Source organism: Lepidochelys olivacea (genome assembly GCF_965140295.1).
Source record: "Lepidochelys olivacea isolate rLepOli2 genome assembly, chromosome: 5".
In the NCBI taxonomy this organism is placed as follows: Eukaryota; Metazoa; Chordata; order Testudines; family Cheloniidae; genus Lepidochelys; species Lepidochelys olivacea.
Window position 1 is genome coordinate 23,286,208 of NC_140415.1, and position 27,008 is coordinate 23,313,215.

The 27,008-nt window shown below is 44.2% G+C and overlaps 1 protein-coding gene across 1 annotated transcript in view; it reads right to left on the reverse strand.

The window, feature by feature from the left end:
* The window catches only part of PDZD2 (PDZ domain containing 2), a 327,010-nt gene that overhangs the window by 248,840 nt on the left and 51,162 nt on the right, over positions 1-27,008 (reverse strand). The window contains exon 2 of the mRNA XM_084629338.1: positions 26,096-26,206. The gene's annotated coding sequence lies outside the window, so the exon portion shown is untranslated. The remainder of the gene's footprint in view (positions 1-26,095; positions 26,207-27,008) is intronic.

Here is a 27,008-nt window from a genome sequence, read left to right on the forward strand (position 1 = left end):
ACTCTCCCTCTGGAGTCTAACATTCCAGCACTAGAGAGTCTTCTGAGGACCCAGATATTGCTTAGGGCCACATCCACAGTTCCTGCTGCACTGTGAAAATCTATTTGTCCATTTACATTTCAAAATGGTTCATTTTACATTAAATATTAATTTTACGTCTCTAGACCTCACAAAAAATTAGGACACAAGCAAGGTTTTTAAAGCATCGAGAGAAAGATAAAAATAAAGCAGCTTTCAGAGACAAGGAAAATCAGATATTTGCTGGAGGGTTTTTTTGTCTATTTTCCTGCAATTATCGCTGCTTTCTTTTCCAGCTAGCCAAAAAAATGACTAAAATGCTCCATTTTAAGTGTGTGTCCTAATTTTGAAGTGGCACATTTTTCTAGAATATTAGCATCAAGATCAACATCTGCATGTTCCCTCAAGTCTCCCAGAGGTGAAAAAATTATCTATTAAATATTTTTAAATGTTGTTTTATGCATCAACTGTGTGTGCCTCTTTCCAGAAAACTTAGGTTCAATATGACATTTAGTGTGTGTGTGCGCACATGCACTCATAATATAGATGTGTGTGCATGCTCATATATATTGTAGGTGTGTAAATTCGCACACGTGTAAAATCTAAACTCTGCTGTGTGTGATAAACATAAAAGAACTTTGTTAGCATTATTTAGCTTGCAAAGTCAAGCGCTCAAAAGTTAAGAAATGCCAGAATGAACATCGCCTGTGCAATCTTAATTCAGCCCCCTTGTACATATGCATTATGATACAGTCTTTAATTACATGATCATATACTATATATATTTCTTCTACAGGATGCTGCCTCATGCCGCATACAGCATGAACAGTGCTCACTTAAGAAACAATTTGATATTTTGTTCTATCCTCATTGCTCAATCTGTGACTCCAGGCGTTATTTCCTGCACGCTGTTCAAACTCTGCTCTGAAGACAGAATTATTCATTTCCTTGGCACTCAGAACTATCATCCTTAGTATCTGAGTACTTCACAAACATGAATGAATGTATTTTCATAACACCCTTGTGAGATGCGGAAGTGGTATTATCCCTCTTATACAGATGGGAACTGAGGCACAGAGAGATTATGTTCAGAAGTTTCCACTAATTTGGGGGGTGGAATTTGAGACACCGAGGACCTGGTTTTGTGAAGGACTCACATTTTTGTGTCCTACACACACACAATGCACTGATAACCTTAGTTCTGGCATTTCCCAACTTCTGAGTGCTTGACTTTGAAATGTTAATGTTCTTTTAACACGGGGGTGTATACAGAGGACATGTAGGAGAGAGAGAGGAGAGAGAGAGAGAGAAATGCTCTGTTGTGGATGAATTTGGGCCTTTTGAAAGTGAAAATATAACAGCATCGACTAGTCTCAGCTGCCACAGTGTGAGAAGGCACTATATCAAGCTTCTTCACACAGCCCAGCCAAATAAACCCCATCCTGATCAGCAGCCACCCCTATTCATTCATTCCATGTGCAGATTACCAGCCACGTAGAACTGTGGTGGTTTTTCATGTGGAAAAGTGTCTAGTAGGGATTAGGATGAGAAAAAAAAATCCATTTTCATTGGCAAGCCAGACACTCAGCTAGGCTAGCTATGGAGAAAAGGTAGTTCATAACCCAAGGCACTGTAGGTGCAACCATGCATTAGACAAGATGGCGCAATGAACCCCTTCTGGAGACTGGTGAAACACTTTCACAAAAACCCTTACTATGCCACACACATCAGCACTTATATCAGATGATTCCACAGAGGTACACAGAGAACATCCTTGAGGGTTCTGCCTGAATAGTTCTAGGCTGGGGAGAAGCAAAAGTGTGGAAACTGAGACCTTCAGTGCTGCAAACACTTGGTACTGTGCCAGATAACTCAAAACTTTACATTGAAAGCATTACAGCTCAGCTCTTTATAATTCTGCACTTTAAAAGAGCAGGCAGAACTCCCAACAAGCAGCCCTTTTCAACCGCAAGCTGCAAGCCAAGAACTGGAAACATGCCTTCAAAGTAATAACCAGGGTGGAGTTCACTTTTAACTGGGGGACAATTCCTAACTTCCCACCCACCCACCCACGCATGTCACTAGATCCCTAGACCTCAGCCCACCACCACCATTTCTGGATGTTGTGGTCAAGTTAGCTAGGTAGGAATCAAAACTTACCTTGTTCCAAAGTCTGGAATTTGTTTTATTAAGTCCTGGAGCAGTGCCCAAAGAGTAGTACAAGTCTGAGCATCAGTAGCAGCTTTAAAGCCCTAGGATGGGATTTTCAAAGCCACTGAGGGGATTTGGATGCTAAATCCCCATTAATGTTAATGAGATGTGGGTGTCTAAAACCCTTAGGCAGCTTTACATATTGCACATGCACACCTAGAAAATGAGGAGCGGTGATTTCTCAGTTAATTAGAGAAAATACCAGAATCAAATACATCCTCCACTTAACTTCAGTGGGCAGTAGTAGCTCCTCCTGAGCATGAAAGTGGCAATTATTTTAATGTCAACAGAAGTGTGGCACCGAAACGGCCTCTTGGATATCACGGAGAATCGAAACCACATTGAAGGTACAAATATTAACCTTTCTTTAGATTTTGTGCAACTATTAACTTTTTAATTTAGTAAAACTTAATCATGAAAACATTTTAACAAGTTAGGGGACTCAGCTTTTGATCTGCCAGGGTTAGAAGCATCCTGATGGGCCAATATAATGACTAGTGCACTTTTTCCAAGCTATTCTTCTGGACTTATGTTCAGAAGGAAAATAAAAATTGGGTCCCTATAACTGGACCTGCTGGCTTTAGCCTTAGCATCCTCCCAAGAAGCCCTTAGGCAAGATACTCACTGTTAAGAAACCCAAAGATCTGGAAAAAAATCAAAGTGACTTCCTCCAGCCTTGGGGATCTGAATCTTATTCTGAGACAGCTGACCTCATTTCTGCTCACACGCACATAACTTTTTAATGTCAACTCTTCTTTACATTAACATGTTTTTCTGTCTTGGGTGAAGAAGTGGAAATTAGCTCTTCTGTTTTCTTCATTTTAAACCATGACAGTTGCCTTCAAACTAGGGCTGGCTTCCCAGTTAGGTCAGAGTAAAATGCAATGTTCTCCCAATTTAAGCCCCTTTCTTGATCATGTCCAGGATTCTTAGAAGACCACAGAAGTGGAACAATCCTGAGCCAGGAACAAGAGAGATACAGAGCTCAGGATGCATTTGCTAACTCCTAGAAAGAACAGTTTTACTCTCAAATACAAAAGCTACTGCTGCGGCTGCTTTTTTTTATGCTAACATTTGGCAACACCTGGACTATCAGTTTTATTGGGTCATAAACCAGTATGCTGAGATTTGTGTTATTTAAATGTTCATCCACATCATAATTCTTCTCATAGACCCACAGATGCTTCAACAAAACAACCCCCCTCCCCCGCCAAAAAAAAAAAACCCACACAGATTCACTTTGGGACCCTTGAAAAACACATGCATGATGAACGACGCTACCTCAAATCACAATCCTACAAACCCCAAAGCTTTTTGTCTAATGAAAACTGTTATTGCTCTTTAATAAGTTCTTCAGCGTTTAAAAATAGGATTCCTCATTTCCTGCTCCATTGAACACCACCTCGACTTCAAGTCAAATTATTCACAACTTTTTCTACTCCAGCCCTGGGGGATAGAACTCCTGTGTTTTGGGGCTAAGTACTTCTCTGAACAGCTGTGAGGAGTGTTCTGAAGTGGGACAGAGCAACGAGTTCTTGACAGTAACAGACGTCAAAGTTAATCCACCATTTTAATTTTTTCTACCATTTAACACAAATTGTTCTGGGATAACAACGAGCAAGGCAGAAGGCCAGTTTTGTTCTCAGAAATGTTTCTCTGAAGTAACTTATAGCCACAGGGCTAACTTGTGTTGGGAGTAATAATCTAACAGGAGTCCACTGAAAAAGATTAATTTTACTACACAAGCAAGATGCAGTACAGAAGTTCTGGCTTATTCCAAAATGCTACCCTGATGCAAGATACTGAGGGGTAACATGCTCACCAATGAAACAAAAGACAGAAGTGCCATATCATCAAAACAAACTCACAGTGGCTGATCACAAACCTTATCTAGCTGCTGGTTTTAAACATTGATGTTTTTATGGCTGTTATGTACACTAGACCAGAGATTCCCAACCAAGGAGCACATCAGACTTTCTGGGGGAGCACAGTGAGCCTTCTCATTCACTCGTGGAGTCAACACACATGGAGGGTGATTCAAAAAAGGTAGAGAATCCCTGCACCAGACTAACGCTCTGATCCTGCAGTGAACTCCACAAGGGTACAATGGTCTGCCTGCATGGAGTTCGCTGCAGGATCAGGGCCCAAAAGTGCTCCTATTATTAAATTAATCTACTATCAGAAATAAGTTGGAGTCACAATGTTCACTCCTGTGTAGAGGATCAGAACAAGGCCTATGCAACATTTAAGTTCCATGTGACCTTATTGTGAGGATTTAGTATTATATAGACCTTGTGTTGTCCTACTCTGCACATGTGAATTACAACCCATGGAGAATTAGCTCTGATCTGAACTTCCCAAAAGTCTGGTTGGGGGAGAGGATGTCAGATCTGGTGTTTCCTATAAGGTCCCATTTCTTATTTACATTTAACAAGGAGTACTGCTATGAAAATATTTTCTATTCCTTTCTCTCTTCACACAGACATCCTTTTAATATTTTCTTTTCATTCTCAGATGTAGCTGGTACAAGAAGATTTGTACTTACTCATGTATAAAAAGAGTCATTAAATGACATGCCTTCTTTCTGTAAAACTGAAAGTAGTTTTAACAAAGTATTAAAGAGAAATTGAAAGTTTGTACAATATTTTTTCCTCACAAGTTTTCTGACCGCCCCCTGCCCCGAAATAACCTGACAGAGTTAGGCAACATCACTCATTGGTATTCATTCTTTGAAATGCTTTACCCTTGCATGGTATCCCATCACACAGCTGATATACAGCAGGTGATACTCCTGATCCAGGGGCAAGACCTGGTCCTACTGAAGACAATGGGAGTTTTGCCATTGACTTCTAAAGGAGTCAGGATTTCATCCCTAGTGTTTGGGCTGGGACTGGAGGTTAGTTAGGCAATTTAAAATTACAGAGTGGCTATTACATCCTGTATTGTAAGGGGCACAACTATCCTTTTGGGGCAGGGGACCTGTTTTGATGGTCCATCCTTGAGAATTGATGAGAAAAAATTCTTCTAAAAGGCCTTGAGGGAAGATAGAAAGGCCTGTCAGAGCAGCATGAGCAAGGATTTGGTAGGATGTTATAATAAACTTCCACCACCCACAGAGTAGCCCTACCCACCATCTTCTCTGTTTTTGTCCTCACGAGTCACCTTACTTTACAGATGACCTACGACACATGCAACAGGAGGGAAAATAGCTACAGCACTAATTATGGGAGTCTTGGGCTGCAGTTGAATGCATGTCCTAGAGAGTTTTTGGATTCTAATACTGTGGATGTGCAGAAGACAGAGGTTCTTTGCTGCCAGCATCACACCTGCAAAATCTCAATCAGCAGATTCGTTTGCAGTAATGAGCAGTTTGGTTAACGCAAGCTGCTCTCACTGGGTACCTGATGTGAAAAAAAATTGGGTTACTTTGCAGATAAAAATCCAGCAGTTTCAGGGTGAGCTGTCTGCTTCCACCGATACAGAGCAGTATCTGGAAGGGACTACAAACAGAGGAGAGATGAACAGAGGCGCAACGGGGAGAGATACATTTGTGGAATTTAGAAACAGGAAAGCTCTCCTTGTAGGGTTTTTACTTCAGTTTCCCCCAAAAGACAGTGAAATACCCCCAGAAATGGTTTTTAAAACTTGTCAGAGGTGTTCGGCCCAAAAGTCACTTTAAACATTACAAAACTAAATAAAGAAAAGGGGATTACTTGCCCAAAATATCCAAGAGAGACCATGAGCAGATCCTGCTTCTTCTAGGCCTCGCCTATCTGTGGAAAGAGTTAAGAATATACACTTCCCTTATTTCCAGGCACACCTCACCCAGACTAGGGCTACCACTGATCCAGACAAGAAACCTCTGTAGAATAAATGGGAGTTTCGTGTAAAAATCCAAGGGAGGACTTGGCTTGATTTTTAGACTTTTTACACCTCATACCCGAGGGCTGATGTTTTACTGGGGTTATATCTTCAATATGTGATGGGCACTTGCTTTGGAAGAAGTTGGAATGGGGTATTTGACATTTTCGCTTTAGCTTTAGATTTGTGTGTCTTTTGATAGTTTGTTATATTGTGAGGATAGGGGAAATTTCGGTCTATGTTGTAAAAGCAATCAGAAGCGACAGTCTCAGGCACTTAGTTATAAAACTGACCTTTTACAATGTGTTTGGACGTGTATATTTTACAGCAAGAGAGAGAGAGCATGAATGAACAATCTAAGGGGGAAAAACTGCCTAAACTCCAAAAGAAAAGCAGTTTTAAAATGTGGATACAATAAGGCTACAAAGATTTTACTTTAAAATAATCCTGCTTAGGAAATAGCTTCTATTAATTACTACAAGCATGTTAAACTCCTTAAGAAAACAACATGCTGCCTAACCTCCTACACCACCATCGACTTGATCTTATTATGTATTCTACACAAGTTGGATTACAGCCACAAAGTGTTTTTGCACTGCCTTTAGGAAAGCTTTCCAAAATCATCATAATCCATAAACACCAACAATATATGTGTGTGTCTTGTGCCAAGGAACAGACCTGATTTAATAGACTCCTAATTCAGTTAATAAAGAGTTGGATGGCAACATTCACCAGTAAATTTTAACCCTTCCGTCATGTGTCTTATTACTTCCCTCTCCCTGCCATTAACTACACATACAGTTATTAAATTACCGAGTGTTTATAATTACTGTGTTTTCCATGAATGAACAAATACTATTTATCAGACGTCCTAATAAACAGTGCTCCTTCATGCATGGAATGGGATTACATGCATATGTATGGAGGTCAGCCAGCATCTTAATAGCATAACAGCAGTCACTGGAAGCACAGAGGCAGGTCAGTACACACATGTCCTGCCCAGCAGAAAATACAGGATCAGAACATACAGAGTTCCTGCTTTGAGCATTCAAGGCTGAAAGATACCCCACTGACAGACTACACATCAGAGCCAATGGAGGACACCCTCCATATTAAGACAGACTCATAGGTTAAAGTATCTATAGGTCTGATAGGTAACAATGTACATTTTTGCTACAACTTTAAAAGTCAGATCAAAGTGCCATTAAATGCCAGTGACCTGAAGAAGATCTCTGTATAAGCTTAAAAGCTCATCTCTGTCACCAACAGAACATATTATTGTGATGGGTTCCCCCTGTGGTGCCACCTAGAACTGGGATACCACTGAGCCTGCCTGACCCTCAGCTTGGGCTACCATTACCCTATACTGCTGTGACAGGCCCTCAAGCCCCGTCCAACACACACACAGGTAGGGACACACCCAGCTGCAGCTTCACACACAGATGCTGAGATTAGCTCTGCATGGGAAGGCTCAGCTAAGGCATACCCCCTCCTCTGGAGCGTAAACCCAAAATTATACCGTCTTGTGCTGCACAGAAAACTGTACAGAGTAAGCTTATAAAATTCACCTCCTCCCTCAATGTGGAGAGAGATGTGCACGAGCTTTCTGCCCCAAGTTATAATTTCCACACACTGGTTGTAGACAAAAAAAACAAATTTACTAACTACAAAAGATAGATTTTAAGTCATTATAAGTAAGGTTGCGAATCATTCACAGAGGTCACGGCTTCTACAACTTTCCGTGACCTCCATCATTTTGCAGCGCTGGTGCAGCTGACCCCAGGACCACCCCCGCAACTGGCAAAGCCCAGGGGCCAGCCGCACCAGCCGCTGCTCTGGCAGCTCCAAGCAGCTGGTCCCCAGTGTTGCCCTGGAGCAACAGTCCAGGACCAGTGCCAGTGGCGGCGTGGCCCCGGGCCGCCCCTAGCCAGCAGCAGCAGGGTCATGGGATACCCCCCACCCCCCACCCCCACCCCCAGCCCCACCCCCAGGGCCATGGGCCACTCCTCGCCTGGACTGGTGGTGGCAGCAGCGGGGCCCCATGCTGCCCCTCCCCCGCCCAGCAGCAGTCTTCAGGAGTGCCCCCTCCCAGCAGGTAAGATTTAGTCACAGGTATTTTTACTAAAAGTCATAGGCAGGTCACGGGGCCGTGACTTTTTGTTTATTGATCATGACCTGTCCATGACTTTTAGTAAAAATATCTGTGACTAAAATGGAGCCTTAATTATAAGTGATAGCAAACAGATCAAAGGAAATTAGCTTAGTAAATAAACAAAACCGCAAACTGAACTTAACACAATAGATAGGTAGGATATGAATTAGCAAATTCTCATCCTGAGTGATAAACTGGCTGGCAAATTCTTAAGGCACAAGTTGCCTTGGCTTTCCCAGGTTTTCATACACAGGCTAAAAATCCCTCTAGCCTGGGACCATCACTTCCCACAGTTCAGTTCTTGCCCCTCAGGTGTTTCCAGGTGTGTTGTTGTAGGGAGAGTGAGGTACCATCACGATGTCATTGTCCCCTTTTTATATCTTCTTCCCACAATCTGGAAGGCTCTTTTGCTGTGACCCGGGACAAACAGTTCCCATTTCGTAGTGCTATCATGGAGAGTTTTCTATTATACACAGTTCCTGGGGTAATCCTTGTGCTTGTGTGTATTTCCTCAATAAGTCATTAACATTGTTTGGCCTTTTTACTGTTGTACCTGAAAGGCTTCTTGTGGGTGTTTTCAACCTCACAACATGTTTCAGTAACACATACATAGCCAAACTTCATAACTTCACATACGATGGTAGCACATACAATCCAACGAGATATTAATGTCTAGCAGATCAAGACTTTTAGAATGATACCTCACAAGGCATACTTTTTACAAAACATATCCTAATTACATGACAGTGGTGAATAATGGGGTGCCAGGGTGTCACAATTACCTCACCCACCTGGTCTCTCTACTATCCTGGGACTGACACAACTACAACACCACTGCATAGTGCCTCTTTCTGTCAGTTAAGTGTTTGGAAATAGTCTACCTACATGCAAGGGCAGATGGTGAAAGGAAGAGGCCAAGAGAAGGGTTCTTCTACAGAACCAGTTCAACAATTCCATGAGAACCAACACCTTATGGTCAGAAATGGAGAAAAGTGTCAGATCCCTCTGCTTCTAGGGACACAGGCCTCTATAACTTGAGCTGAAGGTGTTTGACGCTCCTTTAGCTGTAGCAGCATTAGGGCTCAGTACACACAGGTAGGTTTGACATTCTATTCATTAGCAGGCAGTGATGAGACACACCTTAGCCAGAATGTTACCACAGTGCATTATAAGTTTTAAGCAAAGGACAATTTCTCAAGAGCAGGGCCAGTGTGTGTGACATGATGCCCCCAACTGACCAGCCAAGGATTACCACATCACATCCTGGTGTTAGGATATAGATATTCAGGCCTGTCTGCAAAGGCCTGTGCTTTAAGAATTTAGGGGTATTCTTATCACTTGGCTAGTTCTAGAGGTATAAAAGAAAGAATCAAAATCACTGTCTGCCAGTGTAAGGTCCTTCTCTTACTGTGACAGTCTGAGGCCCTGTTCTTAGGCTAAGGCCTTTGGCTAAGCAGCAGAGGCAGCCATAAGCTAGGAAGCAAACAGTCACATCCTCACATTCCAAACTAGTCACATTGAAATAAGGTGCTATTGGGCTGTCAGGCACTATCAGGACAGGATTGTATTCCTATCACCTCCAGAGAAAGGGAAGTGCCTAGAAAATGTAAAAGGAAACTTAGTTTGATAGCATCCTGTCTGGCAAGAACTCACTTATCAATAGCTGGGATGTGAAATCCTCACTTCTGTATTGTTTTGTCATTATAGTTCCCACTTTGCTATTGTTTGTCTGTATAATCTCTGTCTGGTTCTGTGATTGTTTCTGTCTGCTGTATAATTAATTTTGCTGGGTGTAATCTAATTATTGTGGTGGGATATAATTGGTTAGCTAATCATGTTACAATATGTTAGGATTGGTTAGTTAAATTTCAGTAGAATGATTGGTTAAGGTATAGCTAAGAATATTACTATATAAATTAGGGGCAAACAGGAAGTAAGTTGGGATTCGAAAATAAGGAAAAAGGAACTTGTATTTAAGCTTGCTGGAAGTTCACCCCAATAAACATCGAATTGTTTGCACCTTCGGACTTCGGGTATTGTTGCTCTCTGTTCATGCGAGAAGGACCAGGGAAGTGGGAGAGTGAAGGAATAAGCTCTCTAACACCTGGCCCCACACCTGACGCTAATCAGGGCTCTGAAACAGGGCTACATATTTCTACTGCTGTACTAGAGGGTGGTTGTGTCTTTTATGGCTCCAGTTCTGTATCTGACAACCTGTAGGTGGACTGCTGCACGCATGGTGAGTCCTGCATGAAGCTCAGCAGTTCGCCTGTGCATTGTCAATTTCAGGTTCCGAGTCTAAGACTATAGATGCTCATTTGTGCAGCAGTCTCAGAAAACCAGGAAGAGGGGAGGAAATGTCAATATATTTAAAGGGCATTAGTGCACCTGTTCCTTTTAGAATAAATTTGGTCACAGAAAGGTCATCATTCCCATCAATGACAGTTTTGCCCACTTAATGCATTGCAAAGTACCCCTGAGGCTCAGTGACAATGCAGGGTGCTGCAGTGTGAGATAGTCAATACAGGTACAGAATGATCCTTGTGTCTTTGCTCCTGCCTGAAAACAGTTTCTTCTTTTAATCTCATTTTAGAATCATTTTAAATTCTAATTTGAATTCCCCTCATGGCTAGACAGCAGCACCACTCTCTCGCTCAAATTGCGTTAAGAAGTTTTCATCTAAACTCTTTCACAGCAGTTTAAAATCAGCATTTCACCGTGATGCTCACTGAACACGCCTGCAACTCAAGAGCAATGACCCAAATAACTTACTATTTTATGGCTTCCTAGTTTGTCTCTGAGCTATCATTCTGCATTTCCATCCATGGTCCTCCACATTCCTATCTCCTCCATTTGTAATGCCAGCTTTAACATCTGGGAATATTTTGTCCTCCAGTTATAGGAGTCTTTTGAACAGTTCCCCTGCTATGTATTAAACGGAGCAGAAGTCAATATGTTTACCTTTAATTTATGGCCCTTCCTTGTGCATGAGCTCCACTAGCAACAACCTGAGCAGGAATATGCACAGATTTGGAAGAAGCATTTGGTTTCTGGCTGTTTACCTGCACAGCACAGATGGAGGGAAATCAGACCTGCTTTATTGATTTTTTTTAAAATCCCAAAACAAAAAGATGGAATAAAAATATTAGAGATTGGCCTGAGTCACAAAATGTGGACCCAGATTTCAAAAGCTTTTTGGATTGGGGCATCTATTTAGAGTCTGTTAAATGCTTCATACTGGAGGAGATGGCAAGACTGTAGCATATATAATTTTAAGGAATACAGATAAGGTTAAAGCCACATGACTATATGAGATGCCAACAGGCTCAAAATGAAGGGACATAATAATACTTTATTGCAGCTGGTAACTGGCACCATCCACTATATTTAAGGTTGCAAATCAATTTGCATGATAATCCTCTAGTTTTGTATGCTCATCACTTTTCATATCTGGTCTCTGTGGATTTTTCTTTGGTGAGGAAGAGGAGTTTGAACAACATCCTTTCAACTATTGTTGCATTGTGGTGAAAGCGAGTTGGAGGGAGAAATGGAATTTTTCTAGTTGTGGATGAAAAAATTATAACCATAGTTCATTTGAACAGGACTACAGCAAAAACTGCTGGAATTTGACATTGGGCACAATATAGGCCTCACTGAGGACCAGTGCCATTGCTTATTTGAGTGGCTAGGGAAGAAAAGAATACAGAAAATTGTGATTTTAGCAGAGCCTAATGAAGTCCTGACCGCTTGTGAGATCACTGGCCTCACCATCTGGTCAGAGGCAGGGCTACACTCTCTGCTCTCAAGCTGCTGCTAGAACAAATTTGCATAACCGAGATTAAGTGTTCCACTGAAAGACACAGTAAAGCCCTCCAAAATACGAACAAACAAAACAAAGAACAATCTGAGCACCAAGAATAGGAGAAAAATCAAAAGCATGGAAAAGTTGGTTCATTACTTAATTTTAAGAGATTGCTGCCATACAAACTCAAAACATTCATTTAAAAAAAAAAAAACACTTTTGTAAAGATGGAGCTCCCACAGTGTAAACAGGGGCACCGTTATCCCAACCTTGCACAAACCAAACCTTGTCAAACAAAACCATAATAGCAGCATAGATAGAAACTCACTCCTTCCCCATCCCAGGGCTCCTCGCTGGTGGGAAATTCAAACCCCAGTGCTGATCACTTAGATTCTAACATTATTAAACAATTATTTTTCCTCTCTCTAACTAAAATTAAGAAAAAAAATGGGTGAAAGGAGAAATCAGGAAATGTAAAAGTTAAGGGTATGGCAGCAAAATTAGCTTGGCCATACTGCATGTATGCTGTTTTTTTCTGTTCCTTGTTATTTTGGTAATGTGTTAAATGTGTATATGCCAGAAAACATACACTGAAATATATAGAATGCAGCATATATATATATATATATATATATGTATGAATGCAGCCAAGTTAGTGTTACTTCTGGAACCTTATCACGTGACAGTTCTTTTCTTTACATTTAGTAATAATACTTTGCATGATAGAGCTTCTCTTCTTAGAATCTCGAAGGAGTTTTATAACATAGTAGTCAAATCTCAAATACATATTGTGCTGTACGTTGGGATAAACTGAGGTCCAAAGCGGTTCATTGACTTCTCCATGGTTAATAAATCAGTTACAGAGTGTGGAAGTATAACATTGTATAAGTATAACGTTGTATAAGGGGACATGCTGGATACATTCTATATGAGAGGGCATGCCAAAACATGTTACAAAGTATCTGAGGGAGCACACGTAGGGACAGTTAGCTTTTGAATGGAGAAGCAATTATGATAGAGCCAGCACACCTAAGAAGCAGGCATCAGAATGGAAGGTGTGAAGGGCAATTAGTTAAGTTAACTGGAAGCTGTTAAAGGAGATTGTTAAGGGTGGCAGGTAATTGAAGATACATGACTGGTCTCAGGGATCTCAAAGGGTGGTGACCAAAATCTTTTTCTTCTTTTGTCTGTAACTTCTCTGTAACTTGTTCTCCAAAAAACTGTATAAATTAAGAGACACAAGCCCCACTCGGGGGGCTCACTTCTAAACGTATTAGCAGAGCAGCTTTGCTAATAAAACAGAGTGGTCTGATAAATTGTGAGTCTGAGTCAAACTTTGACAAGAGTCAGGAACAGGTCCCAGGTATTTTTGATTGCTAACGACCTGCTTTGGATCACACAAATGGAAGCTAAAACAACACTGAAAGTTCAAGACCAATTGTTTTATACACAGACTAATTATCTGGTGGAGGAGATTACCAAAGGAAGCACCAGAAGATGCAGCTGAAAACACGTTTTATTTTTAATAATAAAGTGAGAGTTAGAAAGGTGCTCAGTGGAAGACAAAGCATGACAGGGCACACATGCTAGACAGATGTGCTCCAAGTTCTCCCTTCCTGTCAAAAGGAGTGACACTCTGCTGTCTGAGGGATGTCAGTTTGGTTCAAGTTCAGTTGGCGAAGCAAACCTTGAGTGTATTTTTGTTCTCCTCTCCGTTATGTAACCGCTCTCCTCGATATACACTCAAGGGTCAGTTTGAGGTTAGATTGCACCTTTCTGAAAAGTGATGTGAACAAGGCTGATTGAAATAGTGCTCTGTTCAGATGTTTATTATTTATTTATTTCTGCGCTTGCTTTATTGTCAAGGTGCCTCCCCCACTCTGAACTCTAGGGTACAGATGTGGGGACCTGCATGAAAAACCTCCTAAGCTTATCTTTACCAGCTTAGGTCAAAACTTCCCCAAGGTACAAAATATTACACCCGTTATCCTTGGACTGGCCGCTACCACCACCAAACTAATACTGGTTACTGGGGAAGAGCTGTTTGGACGCGTCCTTCCCCCCAAAATACTTCCCAAAACCTTGCACCCCACTTCCTGGACAAGGTTTGGTAAAAAGCCTCACCAATTTGCCTAGGTGACTACAGACCCAGACCCTTGGATCTTAAGAACAATGAACAATCCTCCCAACACTTGCACCCCCCCTTTCCTGGGAAATGTTGGATAAAAAGCCTCACCAATTTGCATAGGTGACCACAGACCCAAACCCTTGGATCTGAGAAAAATGAAAAAGCATTCAGTTTTTTACAAGAAGACTTTTAATAAAAAATAGAAGTAAACAGAAATAAAGAAATCCCCCCTGTAAAATCAGGATGGTAGATATCTTACAGGGTAATTAGATTCAAAAACATAGAGAACCCCTCTAGGCAAAACCTTAAGTTACAAAAAAGATACACAGACAGAAATAGTTATTCTATTCAGCACAATTCTTTTCTCAGCCATTTAAAGAAATCATAATCTAACACATACCTAGCTAGATTACTTACTAAAAGTTCTAAGACTCCATTCCTGGTCTATCCCCGGCCAAGACGACTACAGACAGACACAGACCCTTTGTTTCTCTCCCTCCTCCCAGCTTTTGAAAGTATCTTGTCTCCTCATTGGTCCTTTTGGTCAGGTGCCAGCGAGGTTACCTTTAGCTTCTTAACCCTTTACAGGTGAGAGGAGCTTTCCCCTGGCCAGGAGGGATTTCAAAGGGGTTTACCCTTCCCTTTATATTTATGACACGCCCCCCAAATCTCAGCTAGGGTGAAACACTGGCTGGGATTTCTTCCTGGAGCTCTAGGAAAAACAGAGTTAATAAGACACATGCATCTCTAAATATACTACCAAGTACATAAAGACTAACAATATTTTCCACATCTCAAGGACGATTTTAACCAGTTGATTCTGGGAAACTTTCACGGGAGAGTGCATCAGCCACTTTGTTAGAAGCTCCTGAGATGTGTTGGACGTCGAAATCAAAATCTTGGAGAGCTAAACTCCACCGAAGAAGTTTTTTGTTAGTTTCCTTGACAGTGTGAAGCCACTTCAGTGCAGCATGGTCGGTTTGCAGGTGGAAACGCCGTCCCCAAACATACGGGCGTAGCCTTTCCAGAGAGTAGACAATGGCATAACATTCTTTTTCAGTGACTGACCAGTTGCTTTCCCTCTCAGACAGTTTTTTGCTGAGAAACACTACAGGGTGGAATTCTTGATCAGGTCCTTTCTGCATTAAAACTGCTCCCACACCACGCTCGGACGCATCTGTGGTTACTAGGAACGGTTTGTCAAAGTCTGGGGCCCTTAGTACAGGGTCAGACATGAGTGTCGCTTTAAGCTTGTTAAAGGCCTTCTGACACTTTCCGGTCCACTGAACAGCATTTGGCTGTTTCTTTTTGGTTAGGTCTGTCAGTGGGGCAGCGATTTGGCTGTAGTGCGGTACAAATCGTCTGTAATAACCAGCCAAGCCTAAGAAGGATTGAACCTGTTTCTTTGACTTTGGGACAGGCCACTTTTGGATAGCATCCACTTTGGCCTGTAGGGGGCTGATAGTTCCTTGACCCACCTGGTGTCCAAGGTAAGTCACTCTGTTTAGGCCTATTTGACACTTCTTAGCCTTAACAGTTAGTCCTGCCTCCCTTATGCGCTCAAGGACTTTTTGTAGATGTTCCAGGTGGTCTGCCCAGGAATCCGAAAATATGGCCACATCGTCAAGGTAGGCGACTGCATATTCTCCTAATCCCGCTAGGAGACCATCTACAAGTCTTTGGAAAGTGGCGGGTGCATTTCGCAGCCCGAAAGGGAGTACATTAAATTCATACAGCCCGAGATGCGTGATGAAGGCTGACCTTTCCTTGGCAGATTCATCTAGCGGTACCTGCCAGTACCCCTTGGTTAAGTCCAAGGTAGAGATGAACTGGGCCCGTCCCAGTTTCTCTAATAGTTCATCTGTGCGTGGCATTGGATAGTTGTCTGGGCGAGTTACAGCATTTAGCTTACGGTAGTCCACGCAAAAACGTATTTCCCCATCTGGTTTGGGAACTAGAACCACTGGAGATGCCCATGCACTTTCAGAGGGGCGGATTACACCCATCTGTAACATATCCTGGATCTCCCGTTCTATAGCAGTTTTAGCTTGAGGAGACACCCGGTAAGGCTGGACCCTAATTGGGTGAGCATTACCTGCGTCAATGGAGTGGTATGCCCGTTCAGTCAGTCCTGGGGTGGCTGAGAACGTTGGCGCGTAGCTAGTGCACAGCTCCTGGATCTGCTGTCGCTGCATACGCCCAAGGGTCATGGAGAGGTTCACCTCTTCCACACCACCAGCACATTTCCCTTCATAATAGACACCTTCAGGCCACTCAGCGTCGTCTCCTCCCTGGGCTGTAAACTGACAAACCTTTAATTCTCTGGAATAGAAGGGCTTTAGAGAATTAATATGGTACACCTTAGGCTTTCGGTTGGAGGTGGGGAATGCTATGAGATAATTAACAGCTCCCAGGCGCTCCTGGACCATGAATGGCCCTTCCCATGATGCTTCCATTTTATGGGCCTGGAGCGCCTTTAAGACCATGACCTGGTCCCCTACTTTGAAGGAACGCTCTCTGGCATGTTTATCATACCAGGCTTTTTGCTCTTTTTGAGCATCCTGTAAGTTTTCTTTAGCAATGGCTAAAGAGGTTCGGAGGGTGTTTTGTAGGTTGGTTACAAAGTCCAGAATGTTAGTTCCTGGAGAAGGTGTAAATCCCTCCCATTGCTGCTTCACCAACTGCAATGGCCCCTTAACCTCACGGCCATATACAAGTTCAAATGGGGAAAACCCTAAACTGGGATGTGGTACAGCTCTGTAGGCAAAGAGCAACTGTTGCAACACTAGGTCCCAATCATTGGAGTGCTCATTTACGAATTTGCGTATCATGGCCCCCAAAGTTCCATTAAACTTCTCCACCATGCCATTTGTTTGATGATGGTAAGGAGTGGCAACCAAGTGATTTACCCCATGAGCTTCCCAAAGGTTTTTCATAGTTCCTGCCAGGAAATTAGTCCCTGCATCTGTGAGGATGTCGGAGGGCCAACCTACCCTGGCAAAAATGTCTGCTAGTGCCTAGCACACACTTTTAGCCCTGGTGTTGCTTAGAGCTACTGCTTCCAGCCATCGGGTGGCAAAATCCATGAAAGTCAGTATGTACTGCTTTCCTCTGGGTGTCTTTTTCAGAAAAGGACCCAGAATATCCACAGCTACTCACTGAAATGGAACTTCAATGATGGGGAGTGGCTGGAGAGGGGCTTTGACCTGGTCTTGGGGTTTTCCCACTCTTTGGCACACCTCACAAGACTGGACATAGGTAGAAACATCCTTGCCCATTCCCTCCCAGTGGAATGACCCCCCCAAACGGTCTTTGGTCCTGTTCACCCCAGCATGGCCACTAGGGTGATCATGGGCTAAGCTCAAGAGCTTGGCCCGGTATTTAGTTGGAACTACCAACTGTCTCTGAGGATGCCAGTCTTCCTGGTGTCCACCAGAAAGAGTTTCCTTGTATAAAAGTCCTCTTTCTACAACAAACCTGGATCGATTAGAAGAGCTGAGAGGCGGTGGGTTGGTCCGTGCCACCGTCCAAGCTCTCTGGAGGCTTTCATCTGCTTCCTGTTCGGTCTGGAACTGTTCCCTTGATGCTGGAGACATCAGTTCCTCATTGGATTGGGGACATAGGTTTGGTCCCTCTGGAAGCGATATAGGGGATGGAGCTGTTTCTGTTGACTGTGAACCGCTCTCCGCTGGTGCACTATGTTGGGATTCAGGCTCCGGCTGAGCCTCTTGTGTAGGGTTATCGGCTGCTGCCAGTTCAGGTTCAGTGGGGCCCTCTGGTGTTGAGGTTGCAAGTACTGGATTCAGTGCTGGCACGGGGTCTGATGTTGGTTGTTTGGCTGGTTCCGGTTCTGGGACTGGTTCCGTCTGGGTCTCTGGGACTGGATCCACTACTGCTGTTGCAGACATTGGCCTGGGGTCTGGGTCCATCACCTCTGACTGGGTCCTGATAGAAGTTTCTGGAACAGAGCTAGGCCTCACGGCTTGTTTAGCCTGGCTGCGGGTGACCGTTCCCACCTTCTTGGCCTGCTTCACATGCTTGGCCAAGTCTTCCCCCAACAGCATGGGGATGGGATAATCATCATAGACTGCAAAAGTCCACATTCCTGACCAGCCCTTGTACTGGACAGGCAACTTGGCTGTAGGCAAACTGAAAGAGTTGGACTTGAAGGGTTGAATCGTCACTTGGATCTCTGGGTTGATTAAATTGGGGTCCACTAAGGAAGCATGGATAGCTGACACTTGTGCTCCGGTGTCCCTCCACGCGGTGACCTTCTTCCCGCCCACACTCACAGTTTCCCTCTGCTCCAAGGGTATCTGGGAGGTATCTGGGCCTGTGGACCTCTGGTGTGATTCCGGTGCAATGAACTGTAATCTGTTGGGGTTCTTGGGGCAGTTGGCCTTTACATGCCCCAGCTCGTTACATTTAAAACATCGTCCAGCTGACGGGTCACTGGGGCGAGGAGGGTTGCTGGAGAACGGGGTGGTGGGACGATAAGGAGTCTGGAGGGTTCTTTGGGAGGTAGGTGGGGCTTTGGGCGGCCCCCGGTAATAGGGTGTGGTCTGGGGTGGTCCCTTCTGGTCTCCGCTCCAACTGCGACCAGTTTTCTTCTTCTCTGCCACCTCCACCCATCTGGCTCCAATCTCTCCTGCCTCAATTACAGTTTTGGGTTTCCCATCTAGGATGTATCTTTCTATTTCCTCAGGAACACCCTCTAAGAATTGTTCCATTTGCATTAGGAAGGGCAAATTTACTGGAGATTCAACACTTGCTCCTGATATCCAGGCATCCCAATGTTTCACAATGTGGTAGGCATGTCGGGTAAATGACATGTCTGGTTTCCACCTTAGGGCTCTGAACCTCCGACGAGACTGCTCGGGTGTTATCCCCATTCTGACTCTCGCCTTGGATTTAAACAGTTCATACTTGTTCATGTGTTCTTTAGGCATTTCAGCTGCTACCTCAGCTAAGGGTCCACTGAGCTGCGGCCTCAGCTCTACCATGTATTGGTCAGTAGAGATGTTGTACCCAAGGCAGGCCCTTTCGAAGTTTTCCAAGAAGGCCTCAGTATCATCACCTGCCTTGTAGGTGGGGAACTTTCTGGGATGGGAAGTGGTACCTGGAGAAGGATTGCTAGGGTTTGTTGGTATATTCTGCTGGGCCTTTATCCTCTCCATCTCCTCCACATGCTTCCTCTCTTTTTCCTTCTCCTCCTCCACACGCTTCCTTGCCTCCATTTCCCTCTTGTGGGCAGCCTCCTGTACCTCCTTCTCCAGCCGCATGAGTTCTATCTGTCTTTCATGTTCCCTTTGTTTTTCCTCAGCCTGAAATTTGGCTAATTCCAGCTGTAGTCGAGCTGAGGATTTGGTCATTCTAACCTCTCTGTTTTTAACTAACTTTACACCCGAGGTTTAGAAATAAACAAACAAAACGTGGCTGTAAAATTTTGCTGTGCTGCAATAGAATATCTATTCTCTGATAGTGATTGTCAGCCTACAGAAAAAGACAATTCCCTTGTCTCTGCTCTGGGCCCAAATTAAAGCAAAAAACCTCCAACTACTTGGAAACCTGCTTACCCAGCCCAAAGAAAAAGCAAATGGGTAGAACACACACCCCCTATTTACTTTTAGGAAGAAAAGAAAAAAAAAACCCTGGGTTGGAAGACTGTGAATTTCCCTGCAGGAGTTAAGTACCCTGCCTCCAGGCAAAGAAAACCTGCAATTCACAAGATAATCCCCTTTTGTCTCTGCTCGGCCACAAAGCAGAGAAAAAAAAAAACTGCTTTCAGTTTCAAAGCTGCTTTCTGGACTTGCTTTCCACAGGAAAAAAATTTTTTTTTTTAAAATCTGTATTTCTAGTTCAAAAAATCTCAACTGGATCTCAAAATGATTTCAGGTTAATCCCACCACTATGCCACCATGTCAAGGTTCCTCCCCCACTCTGAACTCTAGGGTACAGATGTGGGGACCTGCATGAAAAACCTCCTAAGCTTATCTTTACCAGCTTAGGTCAAAACTTCCCCAAGGTACAAAATATTACACCCGTTATCCTTGGACTGGCCGCTACCACCACCAAACTAATACTGGTTACTGGGGAAGAGCTGTTTGGACGCGTCCTTCCCCCCCAAAATACTTCCCAAAACCCTGCACCCCACTTCCAGGACAAGGTTTGGTAAAAAGCCTCACCAATTTGCCTAGGTGACTACAGACCCAGACCCTTGGATCTTAAGAACAATGAACAATCCTCCCAACACTTGCACCCCCCTTTCCTGGGAAATGTTGGATAAAAAGCCTCACCAATTTGCATAGGTGACCACAGACCCAAACCCTTGGATCTGAGAACAATGAAAAGGCATTCAGTTTTCTTACAAGAAGACTTTTAATAAAAATAGAAGTAAATAGAAATAAAGAAATCCCCCCTGTAAAATCAGGATGGTAGATATCTTACAGGGTAATTAGATTCAAAAACATAGAGAACCCCTCTAGGCAAAACCTTAAGTTACAAAAAAGATACACAGACAGAAATAGTTATTCTATTCAGCACAATTCTTTTCTCAGCCATTTAAAGAAATCATAATCTAACACATACCTAGCTAGATTACTTACTAAAAGTTCTAAGGCTCCATTCCTGGTCTAACCCTGGCAGAAACCAGCATACAGACACAGACCCTTTGTTTCTCTCCCTCCTTCCAGCTTTTGAAAGTATCTTGTCTCCTCATTGGTCATTTTGGTCAGGTGCCAGCAAGGTTACCTTTAGCTTCTTAACCCTTTACAGGTGAGAGGAGCTTTCCCCTGGCCAGGAGGGATTTCCAAGGGGTTTACCCTTCCCTTTATATTTATGACAGTGAGCCCTACTGCCTCCCTTCCCTCAGAAACCTGCTTCAACAAGAAAGAACCAAACCCCCAGCATCTATACTGGACAAGGAAACTGAGGGAGTGGGTGTGAGGGTGGCCAGGGGGAAAGGGCCAGAGCCTGGAAAGGAGGCAGTAGGTGAGGGGTATCAATGACAAACAGAAGTTACCAGTCAGGACGAATAAGAGAAAGGGGACAACGCTGTTTGGAATGGGGTTACAAGGGTTACTTTTTGAGAAGAACAAAGCTAGACAGAGTCCTGACGTTTGGGTGGGAAAATAGGAAATCATTGCTGGCCAGGGGAAAGAGATTAGGAAGTGCAGCCTGGGTGTAAATTTAAGCATGAAGTCAATAGGAAACAGGAAGAATTAATTAGGAGTGACATAATTAATTTAGTCTCCTCACATCTCGGAATACACAGCAGCTGTTCCACTCTGTCAGTCACTCCTCCTTTGGAGAGTGGGTGTGTGAGAGAGAGAGGCTTCCAGAGCAGAATTTGAGCTGGTTCATACAGCAACTGGCAAGTACCAAGCAACAAAAAAGCCAAGGCTCTCGAGGAAGGGGGAAGATTTTCAGAGGCACAGAGACAGTTGGGATTGCCCTATGCACCTTTGGAAATATCCCGAGATCTCCAAACTCCTCACCTACACATGCACATCAGGTGTTTAGGCACCTCACATCCTACGCACAGAAGGAAAGGCAGGATTTTGCAAAAGCAGGCAAGAGTGTGAGGAAATTTCACATTGGTGAGAGCCCACTGATAATCTGGGCCAAATGCTTCCTGCTTCACAAACATTAGTGATAGAAGCCACTGAAGAAAACAACTGATTTGAAGCGAGATTTCAGTTTGACATTGCTAAAGGGGAGTGAGTAGACCAGCTACGTAAATGATCTCTGGGTTGACAGTGTCCCTTTTATTAGTGCTCCAGATCTGTTGTTAGATTTAACCTTGGAATGGATGGGAAAGGAATGCTCAAACAAAACCTCTGAGCATCCTGACAGTCGTTACACTTACAGCAGCAATCTCTCAGCAGCCTGAATACTGACCTATGTAGATAGTCTGCAATAGTCAAATGGAAATATCACCATTACAAGGCTAGCTACACCTCTGCCTGCTTCTGGTCTCTCTAAGACCCCCCCACCTGAGTGCTAGACCAAGACCAAGACCCTGGCACACTATCCTGTGTGTACCAATTGCCGATCACCCTGCAGGTCCAACGGGATTACAGGCACCTCTCTCAGGGGGCCCCTCCCCAGATCACACCCACTTGTGGCACAGCGTGGTTTCGCAGGCATCCCATCCTCAGCTCCTTCAGGCTTCTTGAAATAATTTGCTCACATGCCAGAAGAATTAAAATAAGATCCCCTCCCCCTGCCATGAGATTTTATTCATTAAATCTTTTCAGAACACAGACCCTTTGGCCCTTCAGTCCAAAACCCTTCCTCCCCTTGGTTCAGGAATCCCCTAGCCACCCTTTCTGGGCCGGATTGCTACTTCAGATTCGTTCCCCCTCTTTGGGTCAGGAGACTCCCAGCCTTCCTTCTGGGGCCTGAGTCAGTAACTCAGGCCAGCTGCAGTCCTCAATCAGCTTCTTGCAGCTGGCTCTTTTAATCCTGTCCTTTCCCCTTGGGCAGGCAGGCTAGAGGTATACTGGGACCTAATTTTTAGGCCCAACCCAGACCTGAACCAGACCCAAGCTCACTTGACTTGAGCCGAGAAGGCAGAATCATTTTCCAACCCAACTCAGTCCATCCCTACCCATGAACTGGAGTTAGCGACGCTGCTGCCTCCTGCCCGTGGGTTCAGCTCTCCTCCTCCTGCCCCCTCATGCCAGCCACTGCCTCCTGTGTCACCGTGTGCGCACTGCAGAGCGAGAGGCCCTGGGACCTCCGCAGCACACACACAGTGCTGTGAGGTGGCGGCCGTTGGCAGGAGAGGGGCACACAGCCCCTGTGCTGACGCCACAACCTGGAGGATGAGAGTCAACCTGAACCCTAGAGGGTCCAGTTGCTTTCCTGCAGCATGCACAGGACAGCGAGGTGGTGGCAACCGGCAGGAGCAGGGCACGCAGACGATGATGCACCAAACTACAGCAGGAGGGGAGAGCAGCTGACCCAACCTGAGTGGGTCTAGCTGGTTTCCCACCTGATCTGGGCCCAACTCTTGTAGTTGGGTCCCATCAGGTTCCAGCCAGCTCTTTCAAGCTGGCTGCTCTCTCCCCACTCTTTTGACTCTCTGGAGTCTTCTCTTTTATCCCTAGGTCAGGGATTGATTTAATGATGTAAGCAGTGTCAGGATGAGCTCCACCCTGACATCTGGTGGTGAGGTGTGGCAAGTTGTGGAAAAGAACTTCAGGGGCCGATCTCATTTGCATAGGCACACCCACCACGCCTAGAATGAGACCATAGCTGCCCAAATGGTCACTTTGGCTGCTGTGGGATCCCCAGTGTCTCTGTTATTGGGGCAGGAAGAATAAATTGTTATTACCCTGATTATGGGAACTGTGCTTGGAACTGTACGTGGCCTTTTGTTATGATGGAGGGATTCACCATCAACTAAGTAGCACTCGCTAGGCAAGGGTCATGGGTTCCTAAACTGTGTGAAGGGAGAGAGGCTGGGGACAAGTATTAATACTTGGTGGCATGGGCCCCTTGGTGAGGGCCTTACATGCTAATTGCACTTTCTCCACTGTGGAATATCAGAGCTAATTTTGATTTCATTAGAAGTCTAGTTATAGGCTGCTGAGCTCACTTTGGGCTGACAGTGCACCAGCACTGGGGCTCCCCTATTATAAGCTGAATTCACCTAAGAGCTGAAATCACTGAGTGTTGTGTTAAGTAGTGGGGGAGCCAGAAGATATATTGTGGAGCAGTTTGCGGGACGGCTGGTGAAGCAGTTCGACGCGGTGCAGTGTGTGGATGGCAGGAGCTGCTTGTGGGCCGTGGAGCTGAGTGAAGGAGTTCGTGGGGCGGCTGGCGGAGCGGAGCGCCGCTATGGAGCTATGGGGCGGTCAGCTTCAGATCATGTAAGGTGCCTCTTACCCCCGTCCCATTTCCACCCAGGTTGGGAGGTAAAGCTCCGCAGATAAACTTTCGAACTCTGGGGCTGCCCTGACCAGGGACAGAGACTTTTGGGGCATTGGACTTTTGGGACTTTGGGTGATTTGGGGTTGCTGGTCTCAAGAACCAAAGGGAAAAGGGCATGCCCCAATTTGCCTGGGGTGGGTTTTTTTTTGCTCATGGGTTGTGTTATGAATCCTTTTCATATCCTTTTGCTCATGGGTTGTGTTATGAATCCTTTTGCTACACTCAGACTATGTGCTTGCGAGAGGGGAAGTATTGCCTCTTGGAGGCGCCCAGCGGGGGTGGTATATATTTGTCCCAGGTCACTGGGTGGGGGCTCGAGCCGGTTTGCATTGTGTTATTGGAATGGAACCCCTAGATATTGAACCCGGCCCTTGTTGCTGCCAACTCTGACGGGCAGAAGGGTTACAACCACATGACCTTGCTGTCATGTGACTGCAGTAACTTTCCCCACCTGGGGAGGAGAGCTGAGTGAGGCACATGTGGGCTGGACCCATTAAATCTCAAAGGGGTCAGTCACCCTGTGACAGTCACTAACAGCTTTCTTAAAACTAAGAATTTATTTAACAGTGGGAACGAAACAGAGAAAAATGGATTTTAAAACAACAAACACCCTGCCTGTGTGTATTTAGGCTCATATAATCTTACGCTCTGCCACAAGTCAGATAGGCTTTCCTATCAGTTACAGGAAGAGAAAAGAACCATGCATTCTTCTAGCCAAATCCAGATCCTCCTCTGTGTCTGTCTCTCTCAATCTGGTTGTCTCTGCCTGAGCTTACACTGTTTAAACTGCCTCCTTCCAGTCCACAGGAGAATCCAACGGGCCTTCTCCAGGAGAATGCCCCAGTGATGGCTACTCCATTGCTTGGGCAGTTAGTCCCATACATTCAGTCTCAGTGGGTTATATTCACCAGCCTGATGGCTGTCTTCCCCCGTGGATGAAGGTGCTGAAGCTGTCTGATCCCCTTTGTTAGTCTAACACACCAACTTAGAAGTCAAGCACATAAATCACCATTTGCAATACAAATTGAAATGTGCAATTGATGCAGACATGTATGGTCAGAGTTCATCCCAGGAGACAAGTGATTATCCCAGCCAGCTAACAACAAAAATCCAGAAAAGCCTCTCAACCCCAAATCACACCCAGGAACACATCCACATCCTGCCCCCAAAAACCTTATCAAACAAAGAGCTTTTGCAGCATGACCAGAGTGGGCGAAAGTCATTGCCAGACTCCCATAGGCAGGACCAAAAATGCGCCATCCCCTTTTTAAAATGAGAGGATCTGCTGACTGCAGCTATGGCAATATGTCAGGTAGGCATTTCCGAGGCCAATTAGGGCTTTAGAGGTCATCAGTAGAGCTAATACATTTGCCAAAAATGTAGTTTTGAAGATGACCAAAACAATGTGCAATTAAAGGATGAATTTGGCAAAGAGTTTTGGCCAAATGTAATTTTTTTTGACATTGTCAAAATGGTTCCATTCTCAAGTGACATTTTCATTTAAAAAAATGTAGGTAGATTTATTTTTTAAAATGTTTAAAGGGTTAAAAACATTTAAAGGGTTAAAAGCACCCCAAAAATGAACTAAATGAAAAACTGGAAAAAAAATTGTTTTGGGTGAAATGAAACATTTTGGCAGGGGAAAAAAAATCAGTTTTGGTTTAAAATTAACTGTTTTTTTTTGTTTGACCACTGATTTAAAAAAATCATTTACTCAGCTCTAGTCATAACCATCACTTTAAACTCACCCAAGAGTGACCAATAGGAAGGCACTGCAGACTTCAGAACACTGGTGCCATGTTCTCCCAAAAATATGAACTGCTCCATAGCTATCTGCTGCTTTCTGGACCATCTTCCATCTCCAAAGGATTTTAAGGTGTAGCCCCATGGAGAGCGCACTGCAATAGTCTAACCCAGAGGTGATGGAGAGATGGACAACACGGACAAGACCCACTATAGTGTGAGGCTGTATTAATTAACTGACCTCCACCACTACCTTCTATGAAGGCAGAGAAAGCTCTCAGGGAAACAATCCAGACCAGAGTAGTGGATCTTGGGATTTGTCCTTCCAAGAATGGTGGTCAGTCACAGGCAGCTGGAGAAAAACAACAGCATAAATGAGCAGCTGCCTACTATAGACTTTGCACCACTGCATACCAGCAAGCCAGCATTTCTTATGTTTGTTCAGAGGGTGTAGCCTGGGAAACCAGAAAAAGAAAATTTGAGGCAGCAATCAACCTGGTTGCAGCCCTGTATTAAACTTGTAATTAACTACAGCCGGGTACAACTTAAAGACAGGATACCCCACACCACATCACACAGCACAAACAGCCTTCCATGTGGTTCAGATTGAGCTTTTTATATACCAAATAAACACCAGTTTCTGTTGAATAGGATGACTCTAGCAACTACAATGTTAAATATAGTGCAGAATAATGTTTGGGGAAATGTTACCATTTGCACGCACGCGCACACACACACAGCACCAAGATGCATGTTTAAGTGACCTCAAAACACAGTATTGTGTTTGAAAACCATTGAAAGCTGTGATTCTGTACACCGATTCCTCTCTTCCTTTGTGACTGATCTCAGTGGAATGGGTTGTGCTCATAGGGAGAACAGAATGGGGGAGCTGAGACCGGCTAAGGGAGTCCAAGAGCAGAATTTTATTCTAAAGGCTGGTGGTTTTGTGCATCTTTTCATAACATATTTGGAAAAAAAAGAACAATTTTTAAAAAAAACATGTAGGGCCAAAGCCTCCGCTGATATAAGACAGCACAGCTTCATTGAAGTCAATGGAAGCAAAACAAGGAGTCAGCAGCACTTTCTTTCAGCAGCTGTGGAATACAAGTGCCCCTGTTTGCACAAGTCATTTTCAACCCCTGCTGCATGAAAGG